Below are 16,250 nucleotides of genomic sequence, written 5' to 3' on the forward strand. Positions count from 1 at the left end.
GTCGATACCCACGCGGTCGAATGGGCGAGCCGGGCATGGGAGCGGCTGTAACAAGCCAGTAAGGTGCCGCGGAGGTGTCTTGTTCTGTTGGCAAGTGGTGCAAGACTGAACGGATTTCTGCACAAAGCGATACATTCCTCGCCAGTAATATCGTTGGCGCAGCCTTTCGTAAGTTTTCAGGACCCCTGCGTGAGCACTTTGGGGATCTGCATAAAAATTCAAGCATATGTCAGAGCTCATATGAGTTGGGACAACAAGGAGCCACTTCCGACCACCAGGAATATGGTTGCGGTGGTAAAGAATGTTGTCTCGCGCGGAAAAATAGGCTGCTTACCGGCGTAGCGCTTTCGTGGAAGAAACAGCAGACGGATCGGTAAGATAGTCGAGTAACAATGCAAGGTATGGGTCTTTACGCTGCTCCGAAAGCATGTCAGTGGTGTCGATTGGTGACAAGGTGGCAAAAAGGGGTGACAGAGAAGCCGCATCTGGTGTTAATGGCGATTGCGAAAGTGCATCGGCATCCGCATGCTTGCGACCACAACGATATACGACACAGGTGTCGTATTCTTGCAATCGTAGTGCCCAAAGCCCTAGGTGTCCATACGGGTCTTTCAAGGTGGACAGCCAGCATAGAGCGTGGTGGTCTGTGACCACGTCGAAAGGATGGCCGTAAAGGTACGGGCGAAACTTCGTCAACGCCCAGATTATGGCCAAACACTCCTTCTCTGTCACGGAGTAATTCAATTCAGCCTTCTTGAGAGCGCGACTTGCATAGGCGACTACGTATTTGCCTTGGGTGCCTTTCCGTTGTGCCAAAACTGCACCAAGACCGATGCCACTTGCATCGGTGTGAATTTCTGTGGCAGCAGCGGGGTCGTAGTGACGAAGAATAGGTGATGAGGTCAGCAGGCGGCGCAGTTGGCGAAATGCGCCATCACATGCAGCTGACCATGCAGATATACCTTTGCTGTTGGAAAGCAGACTCGTGCGAGGTGTGATGATGAACACGAAGCTGCGCACGAAGCAACGAAAGTGGGAGCACAGACCGACGAAACTTCTTAGGGCTTTCAGTGATGTGGGCAACGGGAAGTCAGCGACAGCTCGAAGCTTATCGGCATCCGGAAGAACACCCTCTCTTGTGATGACATGTCCTAAGAGGGTTAGTTTTCGTGCTGCGAAGTGGCACTTTTTGGAGTTAGGTTGTAGGCCTGCTGAAGTTAGACACGTCAGAATCTCGTCGAGGCGATCAAGATTTGTCGGGAAATCAGATGAAAAGACTACGATGTCGTTCAGGTAACACAAGCAAGTTTTCCCCTTATGGGCATGCAAGATGGTATCTATCGTGCGCTCAAATGTTGCAGGTGCGTTTCAGAGCCCAAATTGCATGACTTTGAACTCATATAGGCCATCCGGCGTTACAAAGGCTGTTTTAGGGCGATCACATTCAGCCACTGGCACCTGCCAATAACCAGGACGCAGATTCAAGGATGTAAAGTACTCGGCGCCTTCTAAACAGTCAAGAGCATCGTCTATTTATGGTAGCGGGTAGACATCTTTCATCGTAATCTTGTTTAAGCGGCGATACTCCAGGGAAAATCAAACGGTGCCATCTTTTTTCTTTACCAGAACCACAGGTGATGACAAAGCGCTTTGAGAAGGCTGTATGACTCCACGTTTAAGCATGTCATCTACTTGGTCCGTAATGACGCGGCGCTCTTCGGCGGAAACACGGTAAGGACGCTGTCGCAGAGGCGAATGTGAGCCGGTGTCAATAGTATGAGTGATAGTCGGGGAGCGGCCCAAAGCAGGTTCTTGAATGTCGAAAGAAGCGCGAAACTTGTTAAGAATAGCAACAAGTTGGCAGCGATGCGAGAGGGGAAGGTCTGCGTCAACAGCATTAGCGAAGGCTGACGAACTTGATGGCTCAGACGCATACGTGATTGCGGCATTGTGACATGGCCTTTCGTCGGGAAGAATAATAACATCGATATTGTCGCAGGTTGCACATATCATAACGTTTCACCACGAAGTAAGCCAACGGGGTAGTTGCAGGGGTTGATAACCAGCATTACGGTTTAACCAGACGCAATTGTAAGAACGACATTAGGAGAACGATGCCCTTGCGTTCAATAAAAATTGTAGATGGCGTAAACACCACCGTGGCGTCAGGTTGCGCCCCACAAGAAAGGCTAATAGGGACCGAAGATTCCAGAGGCAAGGTGATGTCTTCATGAGCGATGAGTTTGCAGAGCAGAGGAGAACGGTCGAGTGGTGGAAATTCACATGTTGGCACAAGGGACACTTCGGCACTGGAACAATTGATGATAGCTTCATGACGTGATAAGAAATCCCAACCCAGGGTAAGCTCATGAGAGAAAGACAATAGAACAAAAAACTGTACGACGTACAAAACGTCTCGGATGACGACGCGCGCCGTACACACAGTCGAGGGATGAATGCGTTGCGTGCCAGCCGTGGACAGCACCATGCCACAGAGAGATGTGCTCACTTTCTTCAGTTGCTGAAAAAAGTTCCTTGGTGAACGTTGCCATTTGCGAGTGCGACGGCCGAGATTATTGAATCTGGTGATGGGACACTCTGTCGGGTGATGAAACGCTGACAACGCAATTCATCGAAGCTCTGGCACAAGCTTACGAGGACTGCCACCGTGGTCGAACTTTTCGCCAGCAACATCTGGAATGCGCTATCCTCGATGCTCTTGAGAATCTGTCGAAATTTCTCTTCTTCAGGCATAGATGGGTTAACACGCCTGCAGAGGTCGAGCACATCCTCATTATAACTAGTGAAAATCTCGCTAGGCTGCTGGGCTCGGTGGCGTAGACGCTGGTCAGCGCGGAGTTTGCGGACCTCTGGTCGGCTGAACTCTTCGGTCACGAGGGTTTTAAAGGTAGACCAGTTGGCGATGGCGGTTTCGGGGTTGGTAAACTAAAGCTTAGCGACGTCAGCCAAGTAAAAGATAACATAGGCGAGCTTACAGTCGTTGTCCCACTTGTTGCTGGCACTTACGCGTTCTTACAAGGAGAGCCAGTCTTCTATGTCTTGCTCACGACTGCCGCTGAAGATTGGTGGGTCCCGCTGACGGGTAGCGCTGGGGCAGGTCGACGGGGCAGCCGATGGTGCTGGCTGTGCTGGGATGGGCTGGTTGGCGACTCCGTCAGCCATGTTGCACGGTGGTCTTTCGGCCAACTTGCGAGAGCGGAGCTCCAGGTCTGCTTAGTGATCTCATCAGCCTCCACCAATTGCGATGATGTTTATTCAAACAGAGGAGTCGCAACGAGGTCGCGACGGAAAATGGGCGTACGGCAAGTCTGGCAAAGGCGGCACAGGTTCTCGCGCAATCAGAGCACGGGGTTTTTTGTTCTCTTAGGAAGGCGCATACGCGTTAGCGCGTATACTCCACTACATCATCATTATTATTATTATTATTATTATTATTATTATTATTATATTCTGGCGAATGAACTTTTTAAGTGAGCTATGCTGCAATAGAGCTATTCCAGCTTTCTTTAGCCTGACAGTAATAATGAGAGATGTCCGGTGGCTGAAACTTTAGCAAAAAACAATGACTCCACTGTAATTCAACAAGCACAACAAACAGGTCAGGACAAAATAACTATGACTGGCGGTAAGAAGAGCAGCTTAGCACATATTCGCTGGGATAGTGCTACTAGTTTATGTTTAGTGAGCCTATAGCTGACAGGTACTAGGGGTCAATGTCCTTTTAAACAATTTTAAGTACAATATTATACATGTATAGGGGTAACAGATCAACGCACCTCTTCAGTTTCGAGTGGCCTCTGGAAAAATCTCTTTCTCCACTTCTGGTACAACAAGTACGCTGTGTAATCAGTACCACTAGAGCCCGAGCTCTTTACGTCGATATGCAGACGCCTACTGGGCAACGCCGAAATAATGCCACTCTGCTTTGTCATTTTTGGCTAAGAGTGGATTTCACGAAGCCATTCTCATTTTGTATATAAATGGAAGACAATCCTCGCTGTGATAACTGTGGCAGAGAGCTAGGAAACTCTACAGCACATCTTTTGCGACTGCCCTTGTTGAAATTGCAGAGAAAATCACTTGCAGCCATGCTGCTAGCTCCCATGTATGTCTCAGATCGATGACGGCTGAAACCATTCTAAAATGTTGTCCTTAAGAGATCATCGTGCATGAACGTGACGAAAGCAGTCCTTAACTTATTGAACACAACAGACTTGCACCAGCCATTATAGACTAATGGTGTTATGATGAATGTGAAGCCCTACTTTGTGTGTGCGTGCTCTCTCCTCTCCCTTTCCCTCTTTCATACTCTCTCATTCATTTCTACAATTTAAGATATCATACCGGTCCTTCTAGACTCGTTCACTTCCTTGCTTTTCCTCTCTCATGTACCTTCTTTTCTTTCTTCCTTCAAGAGCCATAAAAGAAACAAAGCATAAGTGTCGGAAAGAGAACATCAGTACATTCAACGGTGTTTCTAATTCACTCGAGCCAGAACAGTGCGTACATGTCATGATGCATCTGAGCCTCGTGTACTCATGAGTGTACCCATTCAGGAGCTACGCGTAAACTGTGTACACTTGGTTTAAGTGCTGGTGTATTTGTATCATCTTTTTAGCAGTTTCCTGTTCACGTATGGCGTTCAATTCATTTATTGGTTGCTGCAAAATAAGCATGGGAGCCGTCAAAGGAAACACGTTGTGGGATAACTAGGGTAAATTCCCTAATTCCCTAAAGGTAAGTTCCTTAATTAGGCCAGCCTGTCTGAGGCACTTCCACTGTTCGCCCTGATTAACCCATTTAAATGATTTCTGGGTTATTAGCGTAACTGATACCATCTATTCTTGCACCGTGAAGCGTTTCGTATGGACCGTAGGGGTAAGAACACACATGAAGGAAATAATCGAAAAGAAAGGTAATGAAAACGCGTTTTAAAACTCTGTTGATGTAAACTTACTCCTCTTACCTCTAAATAAAAAATGAAATACGTGGCCTTATAGCCATCATTATATGGTAAAAATGAAAAGGCTTTATACATAGAAGGCAAAGTTATGCAAACCTTAGATGTCTTTACTGACGTCGCACCATTTGCAGTCGTTGCGGCTGCCTATTGTCTTTTTCTGTATATGCCCGACTTTTCCCGCCATCGGTGCCACTGCTTTCCACGTCCGCTCAACCCTTCTTTCCGCTCAAACACCTGCCTGTCTCTACTCCACGCTCACCTCTCTTCTCCATTCACGTATACGCCAAACAATGGCATATGCTACCTCTTCTTTTTTTTTTGCCACCCATTCTCACCTACACTTGCCACCCTTTTCCCTAGTATGCTGTACACTGATGTGATATGCCTTATTCTCACCACCCCGCATTAACTTACCTTTCTCATTTCTCTCTAGTGCTATGCGTAGCTATTTTTTTGTTTTACGCTCTCCCTTCCTCACTTCCTTGCCCCTGATCCTCAGATCAAACCTGCTAATTCTCACTTCTCTTTGCTATTGTCTCGCTTTGCTATACTACGCATGCTACTGCTAGGAACAGCTTAGCACATATTCGCTGGGATAGTGATACTAGTTTATGTTTAGTGAGCGGAAGATGTGTGGAACCCTTGCTAAATTTCTGTGGCACATACCCGCTTCGCTATTCAGCGAGCACGGACAAGACAAGTCAAGGTCGGCTGTTACAGATTCGCCGTAGTATCTCCTGGAGTTAGCTTTAAAGTTGCTCGAACCTTTTGAGATATCTCGTTTATAACAAAAGTGTAGCACATCTTACTGTCATCAGATGTCAGTGCTCTTCAATACGTGGTGCAGTACGCAAGTTGTTCTCTATGGCCGTGACGCGTATTTTAAAGTTTAGGCGGTCCGATATCTTCGTGCTTATCATGACAAAAAATTAAGGACAGTTACCGTACGAGTACCAACAAGGTCATTGTTTGAGCAGCCAGAATACGGGTGCCCACTAGGCCTTTATTTGTTTTTCTCTGCGGATAAGCGAAGAATCTTTTCACACGTGTCTAAGCTTACGTTGTGCAGTTTGTTGATGTTGCATGTGGCTTATGGTGATATAGAATTACGGCCGATCACTTTGCAATAGTTGAGAAGCAATAAACCACACGTATGATGGACAGCGAGCATTGTGCGGCACCTGTTTTTTTTGTCGTTTCCAGGCTATATTGCGTAAGCTAACACAATTTCTCGTCCGATATGACGTCTGTATAGGGTATTTTTTTCAAACACGCTTAAACCACCAGCGTGGGTCTGTGGTAGAATATTCGGCTACCAATCAGAGGCCTGGAATCGAATGGAAAAACTTTTTGTCCTGTAGGACGCGCTTAGCGCGTAGCGGGCATCTCCTACGTAAGAACCGACAAGGAGGAGTATACCTGGCAGACGCTTGGTGGGCCTGCTGGACGGCGCATTGCTGCTCGGCGAGAAGTGAGTTTGGGAGGGACCTGTTCCTCTTTTTTTTTGGTAGAGTAGGGAGGAGCGTTTCTACACTCCGAGAGCATGTTAGCGAGTGTCACCGTCTGTCCCCACGAGGGGCATGTGTCGCTGGGGTACGCAGCGGCATAGTAAACGTGAAGCTTCATTCAGATGGCTGCATTGAAATCACATTAAATCTTGGATACCTTTTTTTTCTCATACTTTTCGTGTCTATTCGGCACACTGAAACTGACGCTGATGGCAGCGGCGATGCTACTTAATAAAAAATGGGTGACTCTACGCTATAAAATATTTTATAAATAACCACTGAAGCTCACTGTACACATGCGTGGATGCAACCTGAATTTGCCCATTCTTCAAACTAGTGGTGAAAAAAGTCAAGAAGCACGGCAAATAAGATCAATTGAACCTTCTGCATAGTCAACGTGTTCTGATTCGACCCCCGTGGGCTGCGTCTAACTCCAGCCATTCACTTTGCAAAAAGCATTGCGATGTTCGACGGGTGGCTCGATGTTCCCTGGCCGAGTATTAACGTCATAAGTACTATGTTATTTTTTTAATGAACACCGTCAGAAACGAATTGCGTGGGTGTTTGAGCGTAAGGTTTCCTTCATTTTGTGTAAATGCTGAACACGGCTGGCTGTATAAAACTGAAATATTTGAATGCAGGCTAATTGAAAATAATTAGCAAAGGTAGAAAAAACACTATTTAATTCATAGTTTTGTTAGCTGGATTGCGATTTTGACAGCGTTAGAATTATCATGTGCAAATTTTAGACATTTTCAAACTGTGTATGATACTTCACGCCTGAAAGATTTAGCTCTGATAGTAAGATTGCGACAACAATTGTATACACCAGTAATGTTTGCAATCCCTTAAAGGTTTAGTGGCAGCGCTCTACGTTCGTCGCCCTTTCGTTCTTTCATCTAGTAGGGAAACATACGCTTATGCTTCAGCCAACTACAGATTTCTAATGTATGTCAATAAATTTGGTCGGCAGGATAAGAAGCGAGGCATCCATTCTAATTTACCCTCACTTGCGACCCGGATGGATGAGTGACGTCGAAAGTGACACAAGTACTACTATCTTCCCGAGCGCCAAAGCATGAGCAAAAAGAGATGCAAAACGTATACAAACGACGAAAGAGAGAAGAACAAGAGTTTCCTTAGGGGTGTTTACAAGAACTTAAAAATAAATGCAGAAAACTTGAATATCAAATTAGCAGCGCAGACAAAGTGAAATAAGTGACAGTTGCAGACAAGCTGTCTTTGACCATCTTTTAAGAAAAAGGAAAAAGTTTAACTAAAGGATACCGCTGAAGAAAACGAAAATTCTTAACAAGAAAACTAAAAGTCAATATAAACAGGAAAGTCAGCGGAGATATACATCAAGCCTTCGGAAACACCATGAAGGTAGCGGGTATCATAGAATAACATGTTTGACAAATAGCGGGAAACCGCTTAACTTAATATAAATCTGTCTTCAAGCTACTTTGCTAGCACACGTGAAAGTGATGTGCACTTGGTGATTCACTTTTTTTAAACAGCTTCGGTGCCTGTTTCTTTTTTTTTTTGCTTCGAATGCCCTCTATAATTTTGGCAGGCGAACACAGACAGCTGTTTGTCTTATTGTCCACTGCGCCCACGTTGCCCGTTTGTCACGCCGTCTATTGTGGCTGTCCTTAAGCGTTTCTTTCAACCTGGTTCGGGAAGAGAACACGGTTCACTCGTTTTTAGAAGTTTTCGTGGTGAATAAGACACTTTGGCAGCACATGGTGCACTTTCTCTACTGACTAACCATCAGTGAAGACTATCTGGTTCCAAGTACAGGACGGCCCCACCGCGGTGGTCTAGTGGCTAAGGTACTCGGCTGCTGACCCGCAGGTCGCGGGTTCGGATCCCGGCTGCGGCGGCTGCATTTCCGATGGAGGCGGAAATGTTGTAGGCCCGTGTGCTCAGATTTGAGTGCACGTTAAAGAACCCCAGGTGGTCGAAATTTCCGGAGCCCTCCACTACGGCGTCTCTCATAATCATATAGTGGTTTTGGGACGTTAAACCCCACATATCAATCAATCCAAGTACAGGACGGCACCACAAGTTATTAGTGATCCTTCACCTGTTCACGGAGGTAATTTTCGCGTTCATAGCACAATAATTTTTTTAGTTTGAAAAACAATCACTAAACATTACTTTATCTTCTCTACACAAAAAAAAGTGCTGTTAGCGTAAAAATAATCAGCTTTGTAGCCTTAAGTAACGTGTGATCATCCGAGCGTAGTAAGTTGCTAGTCAATAGGTACGGCCTGTAACAAGGGTTTTTGACATTTCTTTCCGTTCATGATGTGGCAGAACCTGCTGAAATTAGCTGGTAGAGTGTTTTGATACTTACTACATAGTAGAAATTGCGTTATACATACATATATATATATATATATATATATATATATATATATATATATATATATATATATATATATATGTATATATATACATATATATATGTATATATATATACATATATATATACATATATATATACATATATATATATATATATACATATATATATATATATATATATATATATATATATATATATATATATATATATATATATATATATATATACAACGTTTGATACAACGTTTTTGATTAGGCGAACTTTGACATTTGAATGAGACAACGAACTCGGAACAGTTGGATGAGGGCAGTGTTTACATGGTTCACAACACTACGTGTGTCAGCTTCTGTATGTCGGGGAAAAATAATCAATGTACAACTTTTCGCGTTCCAGTTACACTGCAGACGTTAATGTCTCGTCTTTTACTGCATGTATTTCATTCAGGTATCACGGGACCACTGAAAAAAAAACATTTGCCCAAGGAAACAGAAAAGGAGAGGAGAAATGCCGTAGTAGTAGCCTAGTTATAAGTGCATTTTTTCGTTACTTTGTATCCAACGCGCACAAATGGTAAACACGGGCGTACCAAAAGACGAGCAAGCATCCTAAATGGGCATTCCCACATGTCCCAGTTCCAGCTTCCACTTGTCCTCTAGTAAACCACACATGCGTACGTCACTCGTTGTCCCTGATTTGAATAAACAACGACCGCTCGTTGCCTGGACAACAACGCCTCACCGCAATAGCACACCTGCTTTCTTTGTGACAAAAGGGTGCTCCGTTAATTGCCTTGAATGGGACTAGCACCGCTTTTAAGGAACGCGGGGAATCGTAGTGACATGTGTGCAAATGCGTCCAATCGGTAATTGCCGTGCCTGGTTCATCTTCGCGGGGACTCCGCACTCAAGTGGAGAGGATGGGGTAAATTCTTGCGTTTTCCCAGAAATACTAGCAATGGTGGAATGCAATAATTACAGGTTCCAGGTTAGAGGCAGACAGCTTTGTTTTACTCCTAATAAATTATAAGTATTCTTTGTTACCCTTGGGTTCACTTCCAGCCTTTGTTTTGTAAGATCTGATCATTCAAATTTTTCAAATGATGAGAGTACGCATGATTATGGTTTACTTTAACACGTCTGCTTTTAATTAAGCGACGTCATCACGTTACCTGATACACTTACTGACGTGAGTGCCAATTTCTTGTCTGTGTATATTAGACAAAAGTTATATTTCGCCAGTTTTCTCAAGGCTCCCTTAATGATGACAAAAAAATTCCGCCATATCCACGAAGTGAATGATGATGAGTGGGCGAAGCTCCGGAGGTAAACCTGGTAAACCATGAATCCTCTGTACATTTTGCCCACTCGATTTTAATACATCGCTCCCCCTAGCGTACGTCGCTGCACTAAATCGAACGATTGCCTTCAACCAATGACACGCGCCATATGTGACATCATTCCTATTTTATAAGATCTCGCGTCTTTCATCAACTACAAGTACCGCTTTCTAGTTTATAACATCTTGCATCTTTTCATCATCAGCTACAAGTACCACCATCTAGTAAACACTACAAGAACTAAACGAGAGGTGGCTACATACAGGAGACGGTACCGCCATCTAGTGAACACTGCAAGAACTAAACTATAGGTGGCTACATACAGGGGATGGTACCGCCATCTAGTGAACACTGCAAGAACTAAACTAGAAGTGGCTACATACAGGGTACAGGGGACGCACAGCCCACGCCCTAAGGAGCTTCGCCCCTAATAATGAAATGCACTGATGGTTATTTGTTCCTAAAGTCAGCAGTTTCACTGGGTTGTTTAAAATCATGTTTTCTCGCTAACTGCTACTTGTAAGAGTGAAGTACCTGATTTTAGGGCACTTTCAATACAGACCAATAAGCAATGTACCCTCTATAGGCACATTACAGTTTAAAACTCAACTTCACGAGAGTTATAGCACGAGAACAGAACAACAACAAAGATACAAGAAGGACACGTTTGTCGTCGTTATGTTCTCGCGCTATAACTATTGTCATGCCGTACCAACTGCCACACTTCTAAATTCACGAGAGAAACTCAAGCAGCAGAACTTTTTTTGCGATGGGACGAGAACCGGCGCATCACAAAAAAGTTCTACTGCTAAGTCAAACGAAAGCGGGGAGAGAGATACTCGCTAGGATGGGCTTTCCGCCATACCCCCAGAACCTGGACGAGGTTCTTGTAGAGATGCCGGATCCCCTACGCAGCAAGGTCTCGATCTCACCACTGCCCAAGAATATGGACGTAAAAATAAACAGAAAGCGCAGAGAGGAGAGAGTGCGATGGCTTAGAAAAACATTAAAAACAAATCAAATGTTTTGTATGTGGACGCTTCGAGGTACAATTTTAAACGGTCAGTTGCATCAGTACTTAGCAACAACTGCGTGGTGACATGTGCATCGCTGTACACGTCCTAGATCGCCAAAGCCTAATGCTTTGCCATTGCCCTTGCAAGTAAAGCGCAGGAACAGAGAGATGAACCGCAGACAACTATCATTTTCGACTCGCAGGAAGCGTGTCGTTTCTTTTTAAGAAGCCGCCTTCCGATAAAGATAAGCAAATTCTTAGGCGGGAGCTTGACGAACAAATACAGGCTGATCTGGTGACCAGGACACGCCGGCCTGGAGGGGAATGAAAGTGCCGACGCTTGTGCTTGAGGGCTCACGAACCGAGCAGAGCTTCCAAAGCACATTCGATCCTTTGAAACACTCCAAGAGAAAGCTATAAAGGAGGATAATTACCCATCCAGAATGGCCCCTTGTGAAATTCTTGCGAACCAGCAAGGCATGCGACAAAAATACAGCGCCCCTCCACAAATCATTAGAAGCGGAGGACGCGATTGACCTGCGCCGAATTCAAACGGCAGTCTTTCCCAATCTTCAAAGATTACACAAAAGTTTTCAAACGCTGTATGGGCATGCGTGTCCGTGGTGTGGCGGCTCCATCGCTCTACCACATTTCGTGGGGATGCCTAAAACGACCACCAAATTTAGATAACCTTTAAGGTCAGTACAACCTTTGTAATACTTTCGAGCAATGGGAGGCACAGCTCGCCAGCTCTGACCCAGAGGTGCAGCTTGTACTTCTGCGGCACGTCAGGCAGGCGGCGGCAGCCAGTGGAGCCCTGGACGTGGGGCCCACCCATCAGGCTCAAGACCCCTGTCCCACACCCTTGCAAACAAAGTTTTCCCTTCTTTTCTTTTTTTTTGTGGCGCTATGAACGTTTACAGCTAATACGTTGAAAACTAAGACATGGTTCTGGCGAACAGAACGCCTTGTTTAATCGACGCACTTACCTTGAAAAGCTCTTTCGAAAATACCCCGCGCGAAGGCTCTTCAACTGACCCTAGAAAAACTAATTGCACACGGAAACACACCGCGAACACGCTTACCTGGTCACTAAGCATTGTTAGATGAAAACCATTGCGTGTTTAGGACAGTGCGTAAGTGTGAACCTGCCGTATATTGGTGGTCTCTACGTAGCCAGAAGGAATCTCTCTTTTTGTTAGGTCTCTGCTATAAATAAGTTATTTCATATGAAAAAAAAAAATCAGAGTTAGAAACTAATAAATACTTAACACTTTAACTAAATTTATTACCTTAATGTTCACATGCACTTGCACCGCGTTCAGTTAAATACTTTATTAGGTAAGCATCTTAAAGAATTCATGTGAATGTATCTGAGATGTACTCGAAGATTAGAGTCCAAAAACCTAAAATAACCGAAGCGTTTTTTTAACAACGAGTTTCCTTTATGTTTCATAATTGCATGCATTTCGGGCCTAAGAACGAATTCTTTTTGTGCAAGTACTTAAGCTGACTGGTGGTGGAGTAATTAGATAAGTGTTCACACACTGATTAACTTTAATTACTAGAATTCACACGATACAACTCTTTCCTCAACATTCTTACTTTTAATGCATTACTGAGTGCCTATGATTATTGCCGCGCCAATAAGACGCATTTCTTCTAGTGCATTCTTTTCGTAACTAAAGGGGTTACACTGACGAAGACTACACGTAAAAATACCTCGACAAAATTGAAACAAATTATTTCTTTGTTGCGGTGAGAACGAAAGTAACGTTCGTAGAAAATTTCACAATACGCTTACTTGATTTCAATGTGGATTGTTCTGTTAGAGGTGCTAGTGCTAAAAAAATGAATCACGAATAATATTGAAGTAATTAAAAAAACAAAAATACATCGAAACAATAATTGTCGAAAATAGAAGCACAAGTGTTCCTTTGCAATCACTTTCTGACTAAACGGCTCTCAAGAATTTTTTTACAGTCTCGTGAATGCTGTGGAAGCAAAATATTATTTTAGAGCCAGAAAGCTACATGTGTATGAGTACACTGGCGTTTTTGCATGTAGAGTATTAAAGTGTTGTCGCAGCTGTTTCAAAAGAGAACAGCGGTCAATCCCAAATGCTGCAATTCCGACGAAGCTATAGGTTTGCGCGTGATGGTGCAGAAGCTTGGTAGGTTGACTAACTGTTGACGGTTGTTTGAATTTCATCTCCAAGCCTTAGAGCCACATTCTGTTCACCATTTGGCTTCGCGGGTGTGCATATCAATATCGTACGCGAACGAACTAAAATGTTCAAGGGTAGTGGGAAGAAACAATAGCCTTCCAATGCATTTGATTCACGTAACACTGTAGATCATTTCAACCAACAGACAAAATGCCCATAGCGGGCACAAGGTTTTGGCGCCAGACCACAGTGTTCCAGGATATTTACCGATGTGTTCCATATTGAGTTATCAAATATTTCGAAGGTGGTATTGCTGTGATATACGAGCTTTTTGTTTATAAGTGTTGTATTTTATGTCAATTAAAACTTTGAAGTAATCGAATGTTTTTCTTTGTTAAAGCGTGCAAGCATTTGTCATGAGTACAATGTCTGATTTTGTGACTGTATCAAAAATTGTAAGCTTACCAGGCTGCTTTGAAAATAGTTGTCTTAATGATTATTCGAAAACAATTCCAGCAGTATTCGATTTGCATTTTATTTGATTCGGCAATTAGGTTCAATATTCACAGACCCCTAGCTTTTACTCTTCTTATGACTTGCACGCCGCTGCCCTTTCCACTTCTCTGCAGGGCCGCTCAGCCACTTAGCTGATACTCACTATTTCATTTATTTACAAATACTGCAAGCCTTACTCGGGCCTAAGCAGGAATGAGAATATCATAGAAAACAATTTCAATATAAAAGCTTAGAACTGTCGACAACTTAAGTAGAAAATCTCAACGAACAAGCGAAATAAAGTTAATAAATAAATATTCTTCGCAATACAAAACACACTATGTCACAAGTGCTTAAACAAGCACGTACAATATTTCAACACAAGAGATGAACACTATGCATAAAAAAGTGATCGCGAGAAACAACTGCCACAAAGCTGTTCAGCATAAACATAACTTTACATATAGAACGAAAGGTTTTTAAAAATCGAACAAATGATTCAAATCTATTAGCGTTTTCTACTTCACTGGGTAATTTATTCTATTTTAATATAGGATGAGGAAAAAGAGGATACTGATGTATAGTAATATTACTAAACGGCTGCTTGACTGTTTTGTTGTGGTTCGTACAACCAGACCATATGGAGAGGGGAGGGGGGGCTCAGCTATATGGTTTTCACGCGGTATTTTGTAATGAACGTGGTACAGCTGATATAAACATTTAAAGCGAGACACATTTCTGAGATGAGCTAGTTTTTTCAATATGGCTTTGTCTCGAAGAATTAACACACTGGAAAAACACGAGTATGTAGTGTATATAACCCTCAAGGCCAAGTTTTGCACCATTTCTCATTTCCTGGTCAAGTACTTTTGGTGCGGGCTCTGGATCAGATCCGCATATTCTAATTTCGGTCTGACGAGAGCTTTGTATGCAGTTATTTTACAGTTGATGACGTATGATTCAATTTTCGTGTTGAATATGCAAGCTTTTTTAGTGCGTTGCTGCGAACATTATCTATGTGTGTTTGCTAAGTTGAACAGTTTGTAATTTTAAGACATAAATACTTTATTTGAGTCGTTTTTATGTAAGCATTATTATTAAATAGTATTGAAAAATTCTAGTGGTTCTTTTTTGTTGCTAAACGGAATACATACCGTCTTCGAAGTACTAAGCTTCAATCCCCCTGTTTCATACCATACGCGAATTGAGTGCAACGTATCATCGAGTCAAACTTGGTCGCAATGGTCAGTCACATTAGCATACACAGCACAGTCGTCGGCAAACAGTCGGATCTTCTCCGGCAAATGAGCAGACAAATAAATATCTTTATATAAACTAAGAACAATATTGGGCCTAGTACCGATTCTTGCGGTACTATTGAGTGAACATTCCGTGTATCGGAAGTACAATCATTAACGGGAACATACTGTTTTGTTGAGGACAAATAACCTTCAATCCAACAAATGATATTGTGTTCAATGCCCATAAAATGTAGTTTGTTACCAAATCAGCATGCGGAAGAACGTCAGACACTTTGGAAAAGTCATAATACGGCATCAATTTGACTCCTCATGTTTACTACACCTAAAGAGTGATCAGTTATCTCAGCTTACTCTGTTATTGTGGATAAACCAGACCTAAAGCCATGTTGATTTGCATGAAGTAAATCACTATCCTCAAGATGTGTCATAATTGCTTTAAATAAAATATGTTCAAGGAGTTTACAAGCTGTATATGTCAAAGAAACTGGTCTGTAATTAGTTATTTCAAAAGCGACTAGGCTTTCTTATCATCGGGAGCAGCCGGGTGTGCTAGCTGTTGTACACACTAAAATTGCAGTATTGAGAGTGTTTCTTTGTCCCGCATTATAATAGTCATCTGAATTACTCGCTTTATTTTCCTGAATACATTGCACTTGCTACTATCTATAACTACTGAGCTACGTCACACTGATAAAGCACATGGATATTACACCCCGGTCGCCGGGTTATAATGCAATGATAAGTACTCGAGGTAGATAAAAATCACATTTTGTAGGTAAAGACACACCTCTCCCACGCCCTCTTTTGTTTATTTTTTTAAGTGTATTGAACGCATTGCTGCCATGTTCAAATACTTTTTGCATTTAGTGTTTACGTACTAAATATGAAGAATGTAAATATACAGTTTCCCCGTATGATGAATAAACTTTGCGTCCTTAATGTATGTAGAAAAGCAAATAAGTTATTTCGCATGACAATACTGTGCAAGTCGCTCAAACGAACATACTCGCACAAGTGGTCTATAGTATAAAACTTCACAAAAAACGCACCTGCACGCTGTACATGCTCAAAAAATTAAGCAAACTTTTCGGATGAGCAACGGGAAAATT

Source organism: Rhipicephalus microplus, chromosome 4, assembly GCF_043290135.1.
Source record: "Rhipicephalus microplus isolate Deutch F79 chromosome 4, USDA_Rmic, whole genome shotgun sequence".
Taxonomy (NCBI): Eukaryota; Metazoa; Arthropoda; class Arachnida; order Ixodida; family Ixodidae; genus Rhipicephalus; species Rhipicephalus microplus.